The sequence below is a fragment of the Octopus bimaculoides genome, chromosome 2 (assembly GCF_046866305.1).
Source record: "Octopus bimaculoides isolate indiv1 chromosome 2, ASM4686630v1, whole genome shotgun sequence".
In the NCBI taxonomy this organism is placed as follows: domain Eukaryota; kingdom Metazoa; phylum Mollusca; class Cephalopoda; order Octopoda; family Octopodidae; genus Octopus; species Octopus bimaculoides.
This window is the reverse complement of record NC_142929.1, coordinates 37,485,888-37,510,988: the sequence shown is the minus strand read 5'-3', so window position 1 is coordinate 37,510,988 and position 25,101 is coordinate 37,485,888. Positions and strand designations below refer to the sequence as shown.

General features: G+C 31.7%; 1 protein-coding gene and 1 long non-coding RNA gene across 14 annotated transcripts in view; one reads left to right on the top strand and one right to left on the bottom strand.

Annotated features, from left to right (window-relative positions):
• LOC128250700 (uncharacterized) overlaps positions 1–13,455 on the top strand; it is a 99,110-nt gene extending 85,655 nt beyond the window's left edge. Inside the window, exons 3-4 of the long non-coding RNA XR_008266701.2 lie at positions 10,170–10,252; positions 11,724–13,455. This is a non-coding gene — a long non-coding RNA (uncharacterized LOC128250700). The remainder of the gene's footprint in view (positions 1–10,169; positions 10,253–11,723) is intronic.
• LOC106873450 (dystrophin) overlaps positions 1–25,101 on the bottom strand; it is a 712,951-nt gene that overhangs the window by 298,386 nt on the left and 389,464 nt on the right. The window lies entirely within an intron of this gene.

Below are 25,101 nucleotides of genomic sequence, written 5' to 3'. Positions count from 1 at the left end.
ATTGGTTATGTAAATTTGATAGCATTTGTAATTGCACCGACCCCTTTCTCAGTAAGATATGAAGTTTAGTATTCTGTATTGTATTTGTTACTATATACATACATATATATACATATATATATATATGTATATATATATATATATATATATATATATATATATATATATATATATATATGATACTTATTAGAAGCCTCTTTATGAAACACTAGCTTATAGCATTTTGATTCTAGCTTCATTAAAAGAAATTTGTTAAATATGCCTGTACATTTCCATCGTTTACATTCTCTAGTTTGAGAAACCTAGAGTTTAAAACTGCTTCTCACTTTGAACATTTAACTTCATTTAGACATGAAAAGATAGGCTTTGTCAGTTATCTATTCAAATACTGAAGAACACTTCTTAATTTGGTCAATATTTCTAATGTCTTACTACTACTGACTTGCTTCTCAATGTACCAGACATGCTGTGTCATCCTTGTCATAAATAATACATAAGCAACTTTAAAACATGACTAAACCCATTATCACCAAAAAACACAGAAACAAAATTCAAAAGTATGAAATTCTGGCAACAAATTAAAATGTCTGGAGAAATCCATTTAATGCCTTTCCTAATAATTGAAACATGCCTTTGGCAGATTCCATTTCAAGTAAACTGAAGGCATTCAGTTTACTCTGTTAGACGATGTACATCTGTTAGATGATGCACACATTTTAACATTTCACATCAACGAGGCAACTTTGTTTTTTCATAATGAAAGTGAAATGTGGTGGAATTTTACATCTATTGCAAACTATATAACTTGAATGGATCAAATTATATTAAATTAATCAGTGTTTCTAAATCATGCAAAGTAAACTCTTCAAGTAATTATTGCTAATCTTCAGTGAAAGATTATATTAACATATTTATATACATGTATATTTAATAAATATTTAGTGGAGAGAGGGGAAGAATATATAAATACATGTACATGTATATTTTATGCGTACACACACACACACACACAAAAATTAAATATTTCTTTTCCTAGGCAATGGCTTATATACGAATTTCTGCTAAGGTGAAGCTAGTTAGAGACACCTTTGAAAAATTCTCTCCAAATTACCTTATGCAACATTCATGATTCTACGTGAGTAATAAATGTATCTATCTTCAGTGATGAAGACAAAATTGCAGGTAACTGAATCAAAAGGTTTAGTTCTTCTTTGTACCAGGTCTTTCTACACTATGAGATTTTCCAAATTGAACTCTTTTGTAGGTTTAATTTATGAAAACAATGTTAGGAATATATTGCATTGGAGAAAACATGAAAGTAAATTATTGTATTTGATAGCATGTAAGATGAACATAGAAAAAAAAAAAACAAGTTTAAAAACATCGCCCTAAATCCTATATGCAAAACTGCATAAGCTCTAATGCATTGAAAACTTTTATCCTGAATATGAGCTGCTGAAATTAGGGTGTATCTAAAATGCCTGTACATCTTTCATGCCATCAAATACAGTAATGTCACTGTTTAGTGTAAGGATAGTGGGATGGTCGAAAGGCTAATGTAAAGCAGGTGGATGGCTGTAAAGTACTGGATAAAATATTTTGAAATACAAAGTTTCCCATTACATTGTGACTTCACATCTCATTGGGGGTGGGTGGGCATCTTTTATTTTTCTAAAAGATTGATTAAAATAAATATCTGTTTTGTAGTGATGGTTGATTTAATCGACTGTGACTTCCCTTAAATTCCTGAACTTGTGATAATGTTAAGAATCAATATTAATGATTTATGTGAAATAAAATAAAAATTTAGGTTGGTAAAAATAACTCTGTAAAGTTTAGTGCCTATCCTAATTAATATAAGTAAAAAAAATTCAATACTATTTAGCAGGTGTCCGCAAGGAATAGAATAAACCACAATAAATTTTAACCTAGTTTCAAAAACATTAATTTAAATTAAGAAAATGTTATATATAAAACCCGATTCCACAATAAATAAAATATCTAAGCAGAATTTCTTTGGTAAGTTTTTCCCTTTTGTTTTATAAGAATTAGATTTAATAATTATTATCTTGTGACAATTGCTTTAAAATGATTTGAAAAATTAGAGACATTAAATAAAGAACAAGCCTGAAGTAATACAACAAATGACCAGATTAAGAAACTGTTATACCTTCTAATTTTAGTAGTCCATTGTCTATGGATTAGAACTTATAACCATTATAATCTCATAAATCTATAACATCTCCATCTTACATACTGTAGTATATAGATAAATGACTGACAAAATAAAACTAAGCTAAAAAGATTTTGATCAAGAATTATAATCATAGGACTGTATAAAAATGATTTTTGAGCCTGGTGTAGCCATCTGGTTTCACCAGTCCTCAGTCAAATCGTCCAACCCATGCTAGCATGGAAAGCAGACATTAAACGATGATGATGATGATGATATGCATCTCAAAACATGGTATTTTCGAAGTTGAAAGAGTTTATATATGTTTGTAAATGTTATAAAATCTTTTGTATAATATGTTTCAGCTCTGCAGGGTCTGTTGTCTAATTAATGTGATAATGATACTGTTCTAATCAATATGTCATTCTGATCATTATTGTACACCTATCATTTTTAGTTCAGTCCCAAAACATCAGTTGGTCATCATGCAGAAGTCAGTGATAGAAGACAGAATTTGAACTCAGAATGCAAAGGATGAAAGGCGAAGTTGACCTCCATAGGATGTTGCAGAAAGCAAGAGCAAATAATATAAGGCATTTTACCTGAAGCTTTAACAGCTGTCAAGTCACTTGCCTTAATTTGTATATTTTTGTCCAAATCAAAAATTCAATATTATCTAACTGGTCTATTTTTCCCCCCCTTACTTGATCTAAAATTTAAAAACAATTCTTCACAAAACTTTTGATAAATAAACTGATGTTTTTCCTTCTGATGAAGATATGACAATTGGAAAATGGTTGAAGTGATGTATAACCTATATATTCTAAATTAGATAGGCAATATATTTGACAAGATAGAGATTTTATGGGATTGTTTACTAGGTTTACTTTCTCTTCATTCAATTACATAAAGTATTTTCAACTCTAGTCTTATTGACATAAAATACATAGAGAAAACCAAGAATGTTTATTAATTGCTTTTCCTTTACAAAGAAAGCATAAGGAGTATGAAAAGTCAGCATAATTCTTGTCGAAGTGATTTAGGAGGAAGAAACTGAAAAGTAAAATTATCCACCTCGATATGATTTTGGCCTGGATTAAAATAGTAACAAATTGAATTTGTTTCATGAAATATGTGTTCGAACCAAGTTTAGAAGACAGAACAATGGCTGAATGAGATACATAAAAATAGGTAATTTGTACTGATAGAAACAGAATGGCAATTTGAGGAGAGGCTAAAAGTTCCAGAAATAAGTATTTCTATATGTACTTTATAATCTATATCACCATAATAACATTTCTGACAAATGAGATGTCTTTAGTGAATTAATCAGTGTGATACAGACAGATATAGAATAATCCAGAAAATATTTGACTTAAGACAGAATGCAAAAAAATTTTTTTAAATAAAAAGTTATTCTACTTTATGAGAAGCAAAACTAGATACTAAGCATCACAGCTAATCCAGAAATTCATGTTAAATGCTTCAAAAGAGTTGAGAGATAAGCTATATTGGATCTAACAGTAACAGAACTTCAGTTCTACAGGATTCAGATCCTCGTCAATTCAAATTGTACTGCACTGCTCTCTATGTATATTTTAATAGGTATTGAGCATTTCTTTATTATTATTATTATTATTATTATTATTTACATTATTTACATTTGTCGGATATCCGACAAATGTAAATAATGTAAATAATGTAAATAATTCCTCATCTCTTAAATATAGAACTGTATTATTATTATTATTATTATTATTATTATTATTATTATTATTATTATTATTTTCAAGTATTAATTAGATATGTTAAGGAAGTTTGAGGAATCTCTTAGACATTAAGACATCTTTAATCATTCAGGCACTACTAGACCTCATTATTTAGGAATTATTATAGAGATCTTTATTAAAAATGAAATTATTTCAAGATCTATAACAACTGCTGATTGGGAAGGTTTCATCAAAGTATGCTGACATGAATAATTGCATTTTGAGTAGAATACTCAAATTTTTGGATATATTAGGAAGCCTACCTCAACTACTTGAACAAAACATCAACCATATCCAAGAAGTCTCATAAGAATGAATATTCACAAATTATGTCTCACAGGCTAAAATGTAACACTGAACGTAGTGGTGGTAGTGATAATGATGATGATCAGGTTGGTGATGAAACATGGGCCAAATATCACTTTTCTGCATTTACTAATACATAATGATTTAAGAGTTTGAAATGTTCAGAAGGACTATGCACTTGCCAAATGCTTGTAACATATACCAACATCACATGACAAATAATATATTTTTTCAAGTGCACTTTCATAACAGTGCACCAAAAACCAGTAATTCTTTACACATTACTGAAGGTGGCAGTGTCATTGATCCAAAGAAAATGAAACTCAATATTGCTGGAAATAAAATTTTTTACCTAAAAAATACCTTTTTCTACCATATCAAATTCTGAGTAACACAAAACAAATTTTCAAACATTGAGATTATTATCATATGATTTTTTTGAGGTTTGTACACCAAATGAAGCACGTATGTAACAAAAAGAAAGTTTAATCTCTAAAACATTTTAATGAGACTGAGACTATACCTCTAATGTAGTAGTGTCATTTAGTGACTACACTTTATCAAGAGTTATTCTTGTAAACAAAATAAATATGGAGTGGAATGTCACTCAATTATTTACAACTTCTACTTTCAATATGACATTACATCAAAGGCATTAAATTTATCTTTTAATGATCCATAAATGGAAGTATGTTTACTGGATAAGGAGTCTGCTTCAACAAACATGATAGCATGGAATTCTATCATTCATTAACAAGAGGGCATTCTTGTAACTGTTGTTTAAGAAGCAAAGCACTAACAGAACAGCAAAGAGAGGTCACAGTTCATCACTGCTACCACAGTTGAACTGATAAAGACTTTACACAATTCATGGTTTTCCACTGCTCATGGCAATTATTCCTTACTGAGGTCTGTATTGCCTGAGAGTTGATCGATGAATGTTTAAGCAAGCAGGTCTTCCTCTACTATATCTCCCATTAATTGGTTGCCATAATAGTAGCTTATGTATAACTTCCTGCTTATTTCTCCAGCAATGTCCTGCTAATCATAACTGTCTTTTAACAAGTGTGATCAAATTTCCATATAAACTTTCATTTGTAATATGTTGATGTCAGTTTGTTTTGTATAACATTAAGCATTTTAATGTCAGTTACAATCACTCAACCAAATCAAAAATGGAATTTATGAATATTGGAAGAACTGTTAATCTAAAACAGCATTCTAATATGTGTAAAGGGGCACATTGCTTAGCAGCCACAACTAAGTCTAAGATATATTTGGTATTTACAGCTTCACATAAGTACTGGATAAAAATGCATTCAAAAACTGCACAACCATGATTAAACATTCCATGTTTAGATTTGGGTTTCTAAAACAAAAGAGTGACAAGAATTTATGCTGCAAACCCAATTAAGCCTTTTTACTCTGCGTTTTTATTACCACAGAAAACAGGAGGGTTTTTATGCTGTTTACATTTTTCAGGTTTTTGATGTGCTAACTTATTTATTTCAGTGAAGTAATATAACTAAAGTCTTCCTTGTTTTTAAATAAAACACATCAAATTGTTAATTTTTAATTTGATAGCAAGAGTATTGAAAAAAAAAAAAAAATTTATATATAGAATAGCTTCAAACTTTCACAGGCTGAAAGCTGGATCCCAATAAATTTCTATTTCTTAACTAATTAGTTTAGGATAATTAACTATTTAAAATTTTTATATAAAAGTTAAACTGATCCATTTTCTCTCTCAGTTCATAAAAATATCAAAGACATATTGTCTATTTCAAAAAAATAACAATCTAAAATCAAGAAAATCTTGAATGAAGTAGTGTATGATACACTGTGTAAATACCCACTATTAACCTGAAGGAAATTTATATATACATGAAACTATCTCAAAGGAGATATTTGTTATGGGTGGAGATTCTGCCTCACTGACACAGTATCAGTTGCTTTTCATGTAGTGCAAAATACTTTTATTCCATCTGCTACTTTCAATTGATTCACTTAACAAGATGGGGCTCTTCATATCATTTTGTTTTGGAAGCTCATGTACAGAAGGTTGTTTATTCCAACAATACAAACAAAACATTTGCTTGAAATACATTTTTTAAAAGTTATATAACAAAACACAAGTTTAAAATATTAAAAATAATGTTAATTTATTCATAAGAGGTTGTGTTTATTAGTCTCTAAATGGTCTCTAATTTACAAATGAAGTCAAACAAATTAACATTTAACTTAATCTATAAAGGAAATGGAATTTGCACATATTCATAGCATAAAAGGGTTTAATTTAGTAATACCACCTATAAGTTATAGATGCAAATTTTCTTTGTTATATTGCTATAAAGTATAACTCTTTTTCGTTTGTTTGATTTCAATCAAATCATACAATGAAATACAAATTGCATTAAATTAATATTTTCACAGCAATATCCAGTCTTTTATGCTGAAATAATTTTTTAAATTAATGATCCTAACTCTTTATTTAAAAAATATATGAAACAAATCAAATTACGCAAATGATGAGTGTACTACAATTTAGCTCAATATATACAAGTTTTTAATTGTTTCTTTTTTATCATGTCTTATCTACACTCCAGTACTGAGTAGCCCTTGTCTACTAAAAGAAATATTCCTTTCCTACTTCGAACAATCTTCTCATTAAGCACAATTCAGCTATTTTCACTTTTAACTTCAAGACAGTATTTTGATATTACAGAATGCTATTATACAAGACTATAGAAATGAAAATCTTTTTCTTCAATAGTCCCTCCCTATATTTTGCTCTTAAACACACACACACACAGAAATAATAGGTAAAAATAATTTTGAGAGTTAAAAAGATATATTCTACACAAGTTTTACAAGTAAGCATTGTAAGCTTTGCTTAAATAGGACGTATTACAGTAATACAAAATCAACATTAGAACACACATATACCACCCTCCTCGACAACAAACTTAATACTGATGACACATCAACAAATAATTAGCTTTGTAAAGAGTAGACAGAGAGCTTTGTAAGTGAGCAGTTAGTGCAAGGCATAACCCTTAACAGCCTCATAACTGCAAATGAACAGCAGCACCCAAATGGAAACAGATTGATAAAATGTAAGAAAGATTCTAAATATGCTGGTTGTTATAAAGAAAAACTATTTTAACTTTTTAACAATAGAGTGATAATGAAGTACCACCAAACTACCACAACTCACTACTGGCAATATAAATACAAAATATGAGGTAAAGACGAATCAGAATAATTTTCTGTAATAGCTTCAATCTTGTTTCTTTGCCAAATATTTAGCATATGATAGATAGCAGGTGGGCTTTGTTTGATGATGATGATGATGAAGATGACGATGATAGTGGTAATGATAATCAACAACATATCATACCAAAAATATTACTTTTATTCTGACCGCATGAATTAGAGACAAGGACGGAAGGGAATTAACCACTAAGAAATCCTGAGGTAGTGCATTCATAGCATTTCCAACAGTAGAAGATAAAACAACAAAGTGTTCATGTGTGTGTGTGTATATGTAAAAAAAACCCCAAAAAACTAGCAACATTTTAATTACTATTAAAAAGTCAGAGTATTTTCATGCCAATTATTAATTCAATTATATAAGAAATTTAAGATAATTAACATGATTTCATGTTTATTGATTACTTAATTCCTTAAATGATCACGAGAGTCATTAAACTGCTTCTGATGGGTCCTACATTAAAATATTAATTTTTGTTTGATACACATTGTTTCAGCTTGATCTAAATAAAACATTGAAGAGATAACAAAAGAGTTATTTCTATATTAATATAGTTAAAACCGTATGGTGGTTGCTGTTAGGAAGGGCATCCAGCTGTAAACACTCTGCCAAAACAGACAGTGAAACCTGGTGCAGTCTTCTGCTAAGCCAGCCCCTGCTAAATCATCTAACCCATGCCAGCATGGAAAAAAAAGATGTTAAATGACAACGACGATGATGATAAAAGCTAATTTATAAGTGAAAGGGTAAACATTGGATAAAACGCTTTAAGTCTTGTTTCTACTGTCTCCTTTCTTCTTTCCCAACACTCTAGAGTCAATCCTGAAATTAACTATTTAGAGTTTAATGTAAAAAATAGGAATACATTTGAGAAAGAAAAGTAAAACTGGCCCACTATTGGTGTTTGAACCATGTAGCAGTACTTGCCAAGTTACCTCATAACCAATTACACCACAGAGTATTTACATCACTCAGAGAGCACAAACCTCTGCCAAGGCAACACCAAATTCGTCTCAACAATTAGCCAGAGATGATTTTTAAAATGAGAATATCTGAAATAAACTCGACTGCATTCAAAAACGAGAATACTAAAATTGAACCTGACCACTCTCAAAAATTAAGTAAAAAAAAAAAAAAAACGGAAAAATAATCCAGAATCCTTGTCCAGTACCAGATTGATCCCAAAATCTAATCAGTTCGTGCCAGCCACAAGGCCAAACATCCCTGAAAGTTTCATCTGAATCTATCCAGCGGTTCTTGAGATATCTTGTCCACGGACAAACAAACAAACATGACTGAAAACAATAGCTCTGCCTTCGCTAAGGTGGAGGTAATAATGTGGTCATCTAGTAAGCTATAGATACATGATTTAAAGACTGTCAGTAACCCTGTTTCTCTTTTCTGTCTGAAATTGGTGGTAATAATTTTCACTTTAGAAAGCCAGTCCTAGCTTTCATTTCTTCTGGTTGATCACTAATTTTAATTATCAACCTTTAGCATTTTTTTGAGACCTACTATTTCCTTTCTACATACATTCTACTGGTAACAACAGAAAATGTCTTAATTTACGCTGTTTGACAGATGAAAAATATATCACTGATTTTAAATAAGCCATGCAAAAATAGAAAAAAAAATACATGTAAAATCATGATGCACAAATATAGAAGATGAAATGACCCACCTAGTAAAAGTGATGAAAGTGAAACAAATTTTGAAAATTTAATTTCAAGTTTCATCTCTGAGTATACAGGCCCAAGGAAAACGATGAACAGAAATAACAGAAACAACCAATAATGAAGAATTTATATAATGTTGAAGCTGACTGAGGGATCAAAATATTCTAAGTGTTCATGAGAACAAATTTCATTTGCTTCAACAAAATGGAGTTTCAGTTGAACAAACGTGAAAAAAGAAAAAAACATTGAAAATATTAAACATTTTGAAATGTGCATTTTGTATTCATGTTTGTGCAAGCATATGTTCAGGCTCATCATTTATGCTAAAAAACATACAATTTATACCCTACAAACAATAAACATTATATGGATCATGCCGATGAAATAAGCAGCGACCAAATGTTATTGTAAAGGAGAAAACACTTTCAGCATACATAGCATAAATATTACGAATCAAAGTTAACTAACTGGAAAGCTGCAAAGAAATTAAGAGTGACTTGTATGTATCATGATTTCACTGTAAGATTCTGATTGTAATGTAAAAGGTAAACAACAACAATATATTGTGAAGTTTTTCATGCTCATAATTACAGAACTATCAAAGCATGGAACAACCCTCATTACTTAACTGTCAGGACACTGCATTCCTTAAAAGTTCCGTGCTTTCCAAAATTTGCCAACACTACTCCTGATGTGCCTGTGAACCTTTATATAGCTCTTTTACTGTTCCCTTTACTTTACGCTTTAATATCCTGCATGCTAATGCATGCACTTTTGGATGTAATTGCTCTTTTTCTTTACTTGGCTTACTGCTGTTTTCTGAGCACTGTATGCAATAAACTCATTCTCATTATTTTAAATGTTTTATTGAGTCTAGTAGGATGAATGATAAAGTCAGCTCTTGGTGTGTATTCTGAATTGTTTGTATTATCATCACCATTATCTAATGTCTCTTTTCCATGTTCACACAGGTCAGATGGTTTGACAGGAGTTGGCAGGCTGGACTGGAGAGCTGCACCAGGCTCCACTCGTCTGTTTTGGCATGATTTCTATGGTGAGATACCCTTCCTAATGCCAACCACTCTACAGAGTGTACTAGGTGCTTTTCATGAGGCACCAGCATGGGAGCTTTTTACATGGTGCCAGCATGGATGCTTTTTATGTGGTGCCTTGTAAAAAGTACAGGTGCTTATGTGGTACCAGCATGGATGCTTTTTTATGTGGCACCTACATGGGATATCACTAATAAAGAAAGGGAAAATTTATTGTAACTTCAACTGATGATCCACTGACAAGTTGTTTTTATCTACATGAAGGAAAACAATATGATGATATAATCTGAAAGTAAAATTATTAATTCTATTTGGATCATCTGAATATATTGTATGTATAACCCTATGACAAAGAATACACCATATTAATTAACAATACTAGCTGAGTAGGCTGGGTATACTTTATATGTGTGTTTACAACATTATATAAACACACACATGCATGTGCACATACACACACTCACCATTCTAACTCATTCCTTATATCAATACTTTAGAATATTGTTTTTAGCACTTAATTTATATCTTAAGATAACAAATGGTAAAAACAGAGATAAATAGTTCTGATTTAAGCATTTAAATTTTAATGACAATTTAACAACTTTGTATAACAGGTAGGATTTGGAAGAGAAACAGACAATGAATATTATTTTACAGTAATATATGTTCAAACACATATTTATAACACACATCTATAATTGTATATTTAGGTAATAAGTGTGTATGTATGTGTTTTATGTGTGTTCATATAATAAATGAGACAACAGATGAAAGAAAATCTCTGTTTGTATATAGAAATAAATTTATTTCTAGGAATATTACTCTTAAAATTAACTTTCAGCTTGCATTATTAACAATGTAATAGCTACAATATCAAAGAAAGGAAGTAGATTCATAATTTCCCATTTAACAAAATAATTTAATATTTAAAAACTAAATAAAACAAATGCATTTCACCATTTCAAAACATTTTCCTATTGTTTTCTTGATGAAGTTTGGTGAAATCAGAAGAATAAACAAAGTTATGAAAAATGTAAAAATTTGAGAAAATATTGGAAATTAGAATGTTACTTTTGAAAATAGATAATTTCAATAAGAAAGAAACAGGAAATATATATTTTAATAATATCTGAATCAAGTTAAAATTAAGTAGTAAATTTAGTTAGGGAAACAAAACAATTAAAGTAATCATAAAAGCTTAATATTTTGATTTTAGAAATTCAAAACTAATTGTTACAGTAACAGGAGAATTCCAATCTTTTGCTTTAAGAAATTATATATTCTGTAAGAAGTAAATTATAATGACCATTAAACATTAGCTATTTGATAATTATAAGTAAATATAAAACTCTTTTAAATTTAGTTAAAAAAAAAAAATTAATACAATTTATGCTCTTTCCTTTAGAGAATAGCAATTAAACTTATGAAATATTTTAAAAGAAATGATAGTGAAGAATTATTTACGTTTTTCAGTAGCCACATGCCAAAAACAAGTGCTGCAGCAATGAAGCAGAGGATGGCTAGGGATATGAGGACAGTGAGGGCTGCCACCAGTGTCACCAAATCATCAGCCATGACAGAGAGGAACACTAACACTGCTGCAGAAGTTTCAATAATTGGGAACATCCAAAAGTTTTAAGTTTTCAAACTTGTTGAGTAAGGAAGTTGGTATGATGGTTGTGGAAAGTTAATCCAACAGAGTTTGCTGGTTCCATTCAAATGTGCAAAGAAAATACAGCAGCATCTTGTGGAAAACATATTGTATGGTCAAATTCTTCTTTCGAAACAGAAAAAATCACTGGACTGTAGCAACAAGTAAAAAAGGTAACCTCAATAACATATGGACGCTGAACCAAAGATACTGTCTGACAATAGTAACTGGCTATTCAAAAACAAAAACAAATTGAGTAAATCTTAATTAAAATGGAAGGTTTTCTACAATTAAAGCAATCAGAATGATGTTCCATTTTAAATGCAGCGAGAAGATAACTTTTTAAGTGACGAAAATATTTTCAAAGAATTATCCTCTTTGAAAAAGATCCCGAAAGTTCTTAGAGTTAAATGATGACAGGTGATATACGAAAGAATAGATTTCTCAAAGCATGTATATATCCAAAGGAATTCTTGACTCTCTTAGTTATCTTCATTAGATGAATAAACTTTGTGCTTGTGCTGAAATGACATACAGTAGATCCATGAGAAAAAGTTTGGTTTATATTTTTAAAAAAAACTTTAGCAGATCAAAAGTGTCACTGATGATAGCACAATGTACTGTTTTAAGGTGAATGTTTTTCTTCAAATAGAAAGCAAAGCTTTAGCAAGAAATGTACAAAGTGATGACAATAATATAAACAGTGGACAAGCAAAACTTAGAAATACTTTTGAGTTGCTGTCATACATTCACATTATTTTTAAGAAACTGTTTAAAATAAGCATTTTCATTGTGTATAATAGCAGACAAGGATGATGAGATGCAGCAAGGCTATTGAAATGGACAATTACTCCATAATCCATAATAATTTCCATAACGTACCATCTGTTTAGATGGTTGGACATATCTTACAGCAGGTAAAACACAACGCCATGTTGACAGCTACACATGACTATTGCAGACAGAGGTAGATCTTTGGTTGGAGAAGTATATAGTAGAAAGCTGATAATGACATAAGTAGCAAGCTAACCCCCACCCACCAACTGTATTACCCAACTTTCCCCAAACTTCAACGAAAGCTAGTAGTGTGCCAGCACCACTCTCTCTCTCTCTTTCTTTTTGAGTGGGCCCTCCTTCAAAGAAAACTGCAACTGTTACTAAACTCTTCCTGCCACCATCCAGATACCTGATACTGCACACAAACAGCTGAACAACACACCTTCAGAACTTTCTTCATCATTCACCATCTTACATAGACTCATGTTTTTACAACTTCTAGCAGCTGACAACAGTAGAGAGAGAGGGAGAGAGAGAGAGAGAGAGAGAGAGAGAGAGAGAGATCATAATGTGAGAGAAAGATAGAGCACAGTGAAGGAGGGCAGAAATTATCATTACAAGGAAGTTATTTTAAAGTAAGGTATAAAATGTAAATACAGCAAACATTTTACAACAATTAACTATTGAGTTGTGTAGAAATAGCAAGTGATAAGAGAAGCAATACCAGAAAATGGCAAGTGATAATATTGATGATCCATAACATTATTAGTGTTGTGGAAAACAAATTAAAACAGTTTTCACCTGCTTTATGGAAGAGGGGAAAACAACAATAATTAAACGATGCAATTCCAAATAGAAAAAAAAAATCATCTCAATGTTATTTTCCAGCTTTTGGAAAGTATATAGATATATTGTTTAAAGACTAAAAGCAAAAAATAGACAAGAATATGCATATTTTACACAGTACTCTTTTCTTGCTAGCTCTCTTTCTCTCTCTCTCTCTCTCTCTCTCTCTCTCTCACACACACAATGTTTCTTGCACTCATTCTGTTATGTATACATAAAGACATACATTTATAAACCAAATACTTATGCTCAAACACACTATTCATGCACACACATGTGCATATTCATTCCCGGATTAATCTAATTTGGTAGCTAAGATAGGAATTTAACAAAATCTTCTTACAGTAATAAAATAAAACAAAAACAAAAATAAAATCTCTCATGGGACTAAAGTTTCATTGATGAACTTTAAATTGTTAGATTGGTCTTAATTAGACCATAGACTGCGCAAGAGTATTAAAACTGAAGTAAATGCTGCTGGATGTTTAAATTGTAATTTGAAAATCATTTTATTATTTATAATGTTTGCCTGACAATTTAATTAGTTATTGAATTAAGTTTCAGAAATATAAACTGACTACTAAGAAAATAGGGGTGAGGTTTACGTTTACAAATGTGTACCATAAAGCCAACTTAAAAAACAATAAATTACAAGAAGCTGATATATTTATTTGATAACAGATGAAATATATAACAAACTAATAGAAACATTTTTGTAAGTTGTTTATTTAATAATAACAATGCTTACTTGAAATAATAATTATTTCTAAGTTAGGGAGGCGATAAATAACACATTTTCTAAGAGGTTACAGTTGATTTATGAGATTCCAGCCTTTAAAAAGCATAGGTGTTGTGCATTCAAATAACAAAAAAAAGTTTAAGATGTAAATTATTATTTTTGAATATGCTAGTGGATTGGCTGAGAGAAGGAGCTTTGTCAATGGGTTTTGTAGGCCCTATGAGATTGATGACATTGATGCAGCTAATGTTCCTCTTGGATATTTGCAAGTTGGAGACTGTAGGAAAAATATGCAGAGAAGGAATTCAAGTGTGCTGACTTAATGAAGAAAAGATGGGAAATAATGGTTCATGCAGTACCTAGGGGTGGAAGGTGGATACAATGTGGATGACATGAGACCAGCCAGCTCAAGGAGAGAGGCCATTGTAGTAGCAGTAGAAAAGCAAGCTAGAGGAGCTATCATTTCTGTGGGTCAGACGTTCTAGTGTTTGTAGCTCAACACCAATAAGTTGAGTGACTTTTCTTTGAATACACTCTGAGTTTGTAGTAACAGCACTATTTCAGATATAGGAGGCAATAGTCACATGAGCTTTGTTGAGGATTGGTAGCTGTTGAGGGCTGAAATAGTTTCTGGTTCCGACAAGGAAAGACAGTCTTTGCAAAGTAGTCTTTGCTAAGAGAGATTTCCATTTACAATGAGGTCTATGATAATTTTACTTGTGTAGTGATTGTATTTTGCACTGTTGAAGAAGATGGCGTTGGCTGACTAAATTGGATATTTTCAAAATATCTATTCATGGAAACCATGGTGTGACATGACTAGGTTGCATATGGGAGATATTAGGGAGAAGGTTAATGAGGAAAGAAGAGTCATGCCATGTGTGTAAGAGTAGGCATAATTCCATTCATGGAAACCACTGGTGTGACTTGAGTAGGCTGCATGTGAGAGATACTAGGGAGCAGAAGGTTAATGAAGAAAGAAGAGCTGTGTCATGAGTGTAGGAGTGGGCATAATTAACAGTGATGCTAAGTAGGGTGTTGTTGTAGGAGAACAAAACCAGATCATGTGTAAATATCCTGCTTAAAAGGATTTTCTCCAAAATTCCAGCTACATACAAATTTATTGTCACTAAATTTTCTAGCACATTTTGTTGCATAATTTATTCTTTTTTTGTCAGTTCAATTAAAATAGAATGTAGTAATTGCAAATGATTCAACAGAATTTGGGAGTTTAGTTGTAACAAGGTTATCTGTGTTAGGAAATCCCCAAACCAAATTTGGACTCATATACAATTGGATAATAGTTGATTATAGTTTTCAAGTAATCATCAAAAGAGGGGGAAAAAAATCAAATATTTAATTGGCACACTGAAAAGAAAGGAAACACAATTGCTCGAGTAACTATTTATCCTGATATCACATGCCTTGTACCAAAAGGTAAGAATTAAAGTAACAGCTATATAGTTAATTATTGGTGGCTCTACCAAAGAATAATTATGATCTTAATTTTATGTATGACAAGACAGATTCATTGTTACAATGATAGTTAAAAGCTTTAAAATGAAATATACTTTTAGTATAGATATTTTCTTATTATACCAAATAATAAAAGAATACGGGAAACATGAAAAAGAAAAAAAATTAAGAAATGAAAACTCTTGTGGAGTCCTTGTTAGTGAAGTCACTTAGTTCATTCAACATTTTAGACTTGACAAGTTTGCTAAATAAATTTATAAGAAATACAGTTGATCAAAACTGTATGGCAAGTAACAGATTGGTCTTAATCTACAGAAACTTAAATAAATGTTAGATGAAATAGATGGATATGAAAGTATATGAAAGTAATACTTAGTTCAACTGAAAAAGTACGAGATACTGCAATAATTAGATAAGCTGTTAAGATAACTTTTAAATACCTAGCAGAAGTAGTGTTGAAAAAATATAGATTAATCTTTTAATGTAAAATGTAGTCCAATAAAAGCATCTAATGATGTCATATTTGTTCTAAGTGGGAAACACATAAATGAAGTGCATGCATTTCAGAGACTTAATCGTCATCTATGAAAAGAATTCAATGATTTCAGTTCTTTTATATCAGACAAACAAGGAGATAATTGAATAATGATTTTCTAGTAAAAATTGATTGTGAGCAATGGTTATAGGAAAAAGTGCATGGAAAATAATGGTCCAAAAATATCGAAAGCTCTGCCAATAGATTTTAGAAAGTCTTGATCTACTTCAGACACAAACAACAAAGATCTTTCTTTCACAATGTTTACTTAAATCAAAAATAATTTGCTTCCTCTCTATGCAACTAAACCCAACTTGGACAGTAGTAATTGGTTAGAAGCACAAGTTGCAAAATGCAAATATTTCATTCTCAATACAACTGATTTCAAACCCAATATATAATATTAGAAAGTTTATGTTAAAGCTGAAGCAACATATCTCAGAATGTTTAAAATAATTGCCTTGTTAAACAAGGACAATTGAGGAATGTTATCTGAGAAATGACTTAATATTTTAGTATTTATGGTATAGGTAAAATAAGACTATAACAAAAGGAAACTGGAGTATAGTGTAATGTTTTGCTGGTATAGTTAAATGGCAACAATTTCTAAACCAACGAAATTGATAATTTTGGTGCCTAATAAAAAAAATTTGTTGGATTTTCTTTCTATTTGTGTCTGTTTACTAGCTCCTTGTTCAGGAAGCTTTCTGAGTTTCCTGTGTCCACCACTAATGCCTTGGCTTGTCTTCCATTTATTCACCTGTCCACGACAGCACATGACAAATAGTGAGTTGAAGCAGCAGAAAGTGCAACTATTGTGGATACTCTTGAAGATGTAGATTGAGGAGATTAGCTGTAATGTACCTTCTTACTAATGTATTTTAATTGGAAATATCTCTTTAACCCACACATGAAACATTGTTGCAACTGTTGAAGAATGATCTAGAAGTATATGAGTAGCATTTTCCTGCAGAGTTCCCCACCCCCACCCCAGCCCAGAACAACTATATCTACATTAATTGAAAGAGAATGTACAAAATATGCAGAGTGTTTTTCAACCATTTCCAGTGGCACGTAAAAAGCACCATTTGAGTGTGACTGATGCCAGTGCTACCTGACTGGCATCCGTGCCAGTGGCACATAAAAAGCACCATTTGAGTGTGGCCAATGCCAGTGCTGCCTGACTGGCTCCCATGCCAGTGGCATGTAAAAGCACCCACTACATTCTTGGAGTGATTGGTGTTAGGAAGGGCATATCCAGTTGTAGAAACCTTGCCAAATCAGATTGGAGCCTGGTGCAGCCTCCTGGCTTGCCAGTTCTCAGGCAAACCGTCCAATTTATGCCAGCATGGAAAGCGGATGTTAAACAATGATGATGATGATTTTTGGTCATCAAGTAAACATTGTCATATTTGTGAGGAAGAAAGGTCATTAATAAAGGGTCTCTTCTAAAGTGATCCCTTTATTACTCAGCAGGTACGACCTTGAAGTTACAATCTTTTGCTATGAAACTTAATATTTGCAAATACTAGCCTCTGGTTCATTAAATTCTTATCAATGAGTAGTCAAAACATGTTGTGCATTACTACATTCTTTGGTTTGACATATACAGCCTGCAAAGCATTTACAGTGGCATCAGAGAGAGTCACATCAGTAATGTATTCAAATAACTATGATGATAAATAATTGATTAAAAAAATTCAGCTTGTTGATATTTTATCCTTCAACCTGTAGTGTTGCAATAAAATTTTGAAGCATTTTCTGCCAGTGTAGACACTATTTAGCAACAAGTGTATCATCGGGTCAACACCCAAACATTCAAGGTGGAGGAACTTTCCATAGTGAAATGGTGAATAAATTGACATAAGTTAAGACTAGTTTATCTATCTCAGGTGTTATTCACCATTAAACAAAACATATTGTTTGTTACAAACTGATGGATAGCCTCAATGTGAAACTGAATCATAATAGCACAAACAAGGGAAGCTACTTTATAATGGTATGTTATAGTCTTTTTAAGAACTTTTAAAGCATATAATTTATTTATACAAAATGGTATGAGTGCATTAAATACTGAAAATAATAAAATCATATGGCATGAATATTTAGTCAGGTCTTAAAAAATTTCACAAAACACAATTCACATTTACCAGAAATTTTTTTCTTCCTTTTGTTTCTTGTCTTTTTTTTTGTTAGGTAAACATAAAATTCACTTGATTTCCTTAGTTGAAAATGTTTCATGAGTTTTCCAATATGATTTAGACACAACAACACTGGAATTTTCTTACTTTTGATGTGTTCTTTCATTACTCTTGTGGAATGCTTTACAAGCATATAGTGGCATAGTTTTCACCAAGATTTCTAGGTAAAGCTGTCATTTTCCTGTTCTTCATTAACAAATGGTGAATCTATCAGTTCATTCTTTCAGTAAATTTTCACAACTACTTTGACTGAGGATGGTTAAAACAGCCACCAGTTTCAATGGTGTTCACAGCATGATGAACAACAGTTACTATGCATTCAACTTTGGCAGCTTTGGCTCAAAAAAGCCCATTACAGTTTAGGCAACTCGACAATTGCTGATATGTCTCTCTGATGAAATGTTTTATTTGTTTACTCCTCACAAAAGTTTAACTAAGAGTACGATCATCATCATCATCGTTTAATGTCCGCTTTCCATGCTAGCATGGGTTGGATGATTTGACTGAGGACTGGCAAGCCAGAAGGCTGCACCAGGCTCCAATCTGATCTGGCAGAGTTTCTACAGCTGGATGCCCTTCCTAACGCCAACCACTCCGAGAGTGTAGTGGGTGCTTTTATGTGCCACCAGCACGAGGACCAGTCACACGGTGATATAATTAAAATACCTTTTAAATCGTTCTTAAAATGATTGATTATTGTAGTTTTATCAATATTGTTAATAGTTGCATTATAGTAAAAAGAATCTCTTTATTTAATATATAGCTTGAATCATGATAAATAGATAAAAATAATATACTTTTGTCTTTAAACTAAATGACATCATTATAAAACTACATACAGGCAAACACAAAAGCACAAATGACCATATGTAATTAGACAGACATTATTAACTACTCCCATGTTTGAATAATCGAAATAAAACTCCAGTGGCTTATAAAATTTGGTTAGTATCTGATTTTCTTCAATTGTAGTGCAATTGTATCAGTAACTTGTTTATAGAAATGCAATGGAAATTTTGTGACACTTAATAGTAATAGACAATATTATTAAGAAATAAATATAAGTGTAACAAATTGCAGTATTCTCAAATGGTTAAAATAACTCTTCACAATGCAATCATAATAAATAAATAACAATTTTCATCTACCAAATTTCACTCACAAAACATTTGTCAACTCAAAGTTATACTAAGAAACCTTTGCTCATGACTGTGTGCAGTGAGATTTGAATTTGGAACCATGTGATTGTACCATGTAGCCTGCAACTAATCATTTTGGTCATCAGTAAAGAATCTACAATCTACTTCAACCAAAAGATACTTTGTGATAAATTTTTGTTCAAATCAAATTTCTCAAATTATTTCTAAATTATCCAAACAGAAATTTGCCTGGAGATCAATTTTCAAATTTATGCAATTATAGGTTCGACTGAAGAGAAAACATACAAAATATTGTATTTCTAAATCTCAATAGTTAGTTGAACATTTCAACATTTGTTCTGGTGAACACTGGTTAAAATTATCAAAATATGTCACCCAGTTCTATTATATTTTTTGACTTTTGAAGAGGAAACTTATTTTCAACAGAAAATACTATTCCTTTGCAAGTATTAAAATATCTTTCAATGAGTATATAAATGTGTCTGGTTATTAACTTCTACAATAAACCACAATGATAGACAGAAAACATAAGTAATGATTTTAAGAACTAAAATTTCTGGAACTATAATTACTCAATTGCTATATATTCTATAATTTTGTTTTCTATTAAGTCTTTGCATATTATGAACCAATTTTATTAATCTTAAGACAAAATAGAAATCTCATCAGGCCTAAACATTTCAGATTCTGATTTGATAATTTAAAAAATCTACACAGCTTATATTTTAAATACTTAAAACTGTATCTATGAATTAGCTTTCAGTACTAGTGAAATATTTTTGAGAAGAGAGGAATGATCAATTACATGAACCAAAATAAGTGACTGGTATTTATTTCATTGAGCCCCAAAGATGAAAGACAAAGTTAATTTCAGCAAGATCTGAACTTGGAATGTAAAAACCCAGAAGGATTATCACAAGGCATTTTCCCCAACATTCAAGCAAGTCTGCCAGAATAAATCAAAGTTATTTCAATTGAACAGAAACTGTACAGTACACTTGTACTCCTCTAATATTTGAATTCCTTTAGAAAAAAGAATAAGTCTAATGAATTTCTTAAAAAGACATTTCAAGAAGGATTTTCAGTTTTTTTGTTAAGTTTTATAGTAGTATATGATTTCCATATCATTAGTACCTAATTGTCCCGATATTACTAAAATGTTTCCTCTCTAACTACAGTTTTGCAGTCTTATTTTGATCTGAATTTAATGTTACATATATATGTATTAGTGTGTGTGTGAGCATGCACAAGCATGTACTTATGCATGTGAAGGCTTGGCTGTGGTGCTAAGATGTTTGTTTGGCAACTGCAAGGTTTCAGATTTAGGCCCACTGCATGAAACTTTGGGCAAGTGCTTTCTATTAAAGTCTTAGGCTGACTAATGCGTTACAAGTGAATTTGGCAGACAGAAACTGCAGAAAGTTCATTGTGTGTGTGTGTGTGTGTGTGTTGACATGAATACTGGCATCCTGTGTCCTTGCTTGTTGCTACCAGTGATATGATATATTACATTATCTGTTGACATTACAACAGGTTGAGTTGAATTTTCAAAGACTTGACAATTCAAAATAATCCCTCACGTGAAAAACAGGTAAGGTTTGGTGATAGAAGAGCATCCAACTATAAAAGTTTGCCTCAAATGAGCTCCCAGTCAACAAATTCTAGCATAGAAAAATGGAACTTAATTGAATGAACAAATTAGAATTGTTGTTTAAGCATTCACTTTTCCATGCATAGTTCAGATGGAATTCGTGGAAGGCAGATTTTTCTATGGTTGGATGCTCTTTCAGTTACTAACCCTCGCCTGTTCCCAAAGTCAAGTAATACTATCCCATAGTCAGACATGTTTCTAAAGAAGACTGAAAACAAATAATACCACTTACAAAGTGTCTGAGCTAAATTTGACAGTTCGCATAAAAAAAAAAAAAAAAAAGAATATTTTAAGAAATCAAAAAAATATCAACTAGATTATGGCTGGGAGACAACAGTTTACACAAAGTAGCTGTCCTCAGCTTCCATCATGGCCTCAAGACAGCTCCAGAACTTTGTGCATGTATTTCTCACTGAAGATCTTCAAAAACTCCCTTGATCTTGGCCACCAGCTTTGCTTTGGTGTTGCAGGCAGAGCAGTTGGTGTCTTTCTCAACCATGTGCCATGCAGAGTAATCCATGGGAATACAACCAAGGGAATTAGGAGAACAGAAATTGAGGCTGGTGAAATTATAGAAATTCTCTGACAACCACTTCTCTTTCTGGAGGTATGGTGAGGAAGTGAATCCTGCTGCCACACATATGACCTTCCAGTAGTAACCCTCTCCAGCCAAGGCTTGACCACAGTCTTCAGCAGCTTCACATAGCTGTCTGAATTGAGTCTAAGGCCCTGTTCAGATATGTGGTATGACATCACCTTCATTGGAGATACACCCAAAAACCATCACAGTTTCGGGGAACTTGGTTTCCATGATACATGGGACAGCACACAGATTGTAGGCAAGCCACCTGTTGTCCTAGGTATTGTGCAACTGGTCCTGGCAGAAGTTCTTTTCCATCTGAGTAGAACCAGATCATTCCTAGCCCAACACAATGCCTCAGTTGTTCAGGAGCTTTTTTGCCTTTGTTAAGCAATTCTTCATGGCTGTCAGAATTTGTCCCTTATGCCACTTATATGAGTGGTAGTGAAGGTGCTCATTGAGAACCAGCTTTATAGTGGTGACTCCAACATTCAACTCTCATGCAAAAATGCCTGGTCCCCTTGTTTGGATCTACCATTACTTTGTTCTGCAGTTACTGGATGGATTCCAGCATGCTTACATGCTCAGAATGCTTCCTTCCTGTTCACCATGACTTTGAAGACTCCATTGCAGCAATTACAGTGTTCATAGAACACAGAGCAGCAGTCATGATGTCAGCATTTTGATACCCAATGCAAATCATCATGGTACAGCTAACTCTTTTCCAATATTCAGATGGCTTCAGTCCCTCATGTCAGCTAACTTTTTCTTACTTTAGAACGTTTCATCTTTATGCTCTCCAAGACTGTTGCCTGTTCACCAATACATCAAACTGTTCCTGAATAAAAAATCCTCAAATTTAACTCGAACACCCTGTAGATAATGACAATGCTCATTTACAACTATCACATAATGTTAAAACAAAGAGAAACACACACATTTCATATGCATACAGACACACACACACACGTATGATGGACTTCTTTCAGTTTCTGACTACCAAACCCACTCACAAGGCTTGGTGAGCTAAGCAGAGCAAATTGTATGGTGGATCTGAACATGAAATCAAGTGGTTAAGAAACAAACTTCTTAACCACACAGCCAAGTCTGTACTTTTGTTTTTGTATGTATATGTATGCACACGTGTATAATAAATTTGGTATGTGTTTGCAACACCTTGCTTTGTGGAGTCTTGAAAAATAGCATTTCTCATGGCCTTAAGTATGAAATTATTTTATTAAATAATAAATTACACATCTAGAGATTCTGAATTATTTTATTTATGGAATGCATAAAATATGAAATGCATATATTTTTTGGTATACTAGAGTTTTTATTTATAATTTAGGAGCAAAGACTACCTACAGGCTTTTTTTGTTCATGGATAGATGGTAAATTTAAAATATTGAATAATTAATTAAAATTTCTGAAAGTTTTCTCATCAAGATATATGCAAGGAGTTTTACAGGAAAGGAAAGTGGAGTGAAGTATATAACATTATGCTTGTACAAAGAGAGAGATAGATACAGTATAAAATATAGCAATGTAGTGTACCATGTAATGACTTCTTTTATGGGTGCAGTCTCTAAAGTGTTGTTGGTGCTCTATAAATAGTGCTCAAGTGTTGAAAATACTTGTACTAAGAAACAATGGTCAGCAACTGTTCAGGTCATGACATTTACTAACCCTGAAGAAAACCCCCTCGGTTTTTGGTATGTTACCTTACTGTTATAAATGTACGATGTACCTAAGAAGTCATTAGACTTAGATGTTTATAAAGAGTGACCATCTTAGTTGTAGAGGTGAAGCACACTTGTTCACATAAGCACCAATTAAAAAAAAAAAAAAAACAATACTAATGCTGCAAAGATTTATACAAATTTGTGTGACAATGTAAGGTGATGATATAAAAGACAAGAAGACAGGATTAAATTTCCTCTCTGAGACACAAAGACATCATTATCATTATTATAGTTATCAATTTATTTTTCAATGGATGACTTGCAACACATAAAAGATTAATGTATCTGAATCTGAGAGTTTTCAGTGCCTCCTATGTTATGTTCGTTAACAGAATCCATCAAAGAAAAATACATAAAAAATACAATCTTGACGAAAACCATATGGAAACCATCAAACTAGTATTATATAAACAAATTAATACTTCAGAAGAACTAATGTAGCTTACAATAAAGCAAAACAAAAACTGAATGCTTCAAAAGGAAATTACAAAGGTGCATTGCCTATGGCACAAGTTGTTACTGAATAAAGGACTGTGAAACTATTAGTATGTTACACTAAAGAGAAAAAAGACAGCACATTTAAAAGCATTCCCAAGTGTGAAGAGAAGATATTAAAATAGAAATTCAATAAAATAGATAGGAATGAAATATTGTTTTTAAATAGTAGTTTTAAAATACACAACAAAATTATTTCAATAGCAGACACAATAAGCAATGTGTGAAAATATTTAAAACATAATTGAAATCTGGATAAGATGAGGGTACTGGATATGGAAAATGAATACCAGAGATTTCAAAAGTAAATTAAATTCAAGTGAAATAAAAAGTTACAAGGAATGAGGATAAGAACACAAGCTGCTAAGAATGAAGAATAAAAAAAAATAACATATGTTTATAGGATGAAAATAGATGTTGAATACTAGGGATAAAAAACAAACAAAGAAAAAACATTGAATACTTGTAGTATATCATACCCAGAATAGAGGTAAACCAAGATCTAGAAGATAGGGTTGATGCACATATTAAGGCTAACAGAGGAAATAACTACAACTAGATGCATGTTTACTTTAATGCAAGTATTAAAAAGCAGTGAAATGTGAGTGGCTTAGTGATTAGTATATTTGACTCATGAACATAAAGTCAGGAGTTCAATTCCCAGCAGTATGTTGTTCCAGTCCACTCGACTGGCAAAAATGAGTGGTACCAGTAGTTCAATGAGGCCAACCTTGTCACATTCGTGAATCTGAGAACCATGTTAAAGGCATGCATGTCCAAATTAATAACTTTTTTCTTTATCCTAATCAAATTATGCACCTAGTCATTCCTTCTGGATATTTTTGTTTCAAACAAAATTTCAGGATTTTTGATTGACACTCACTGTGCAGCTTTAAAGGAGAATCAAAGACTTGTTTTAATTTGCCTGAAGTGTACAGCTTAACATTTTTCTAAAGAGGTTAGAAAGTATGGATGTTCACTTAAATTAATGTGTCTTT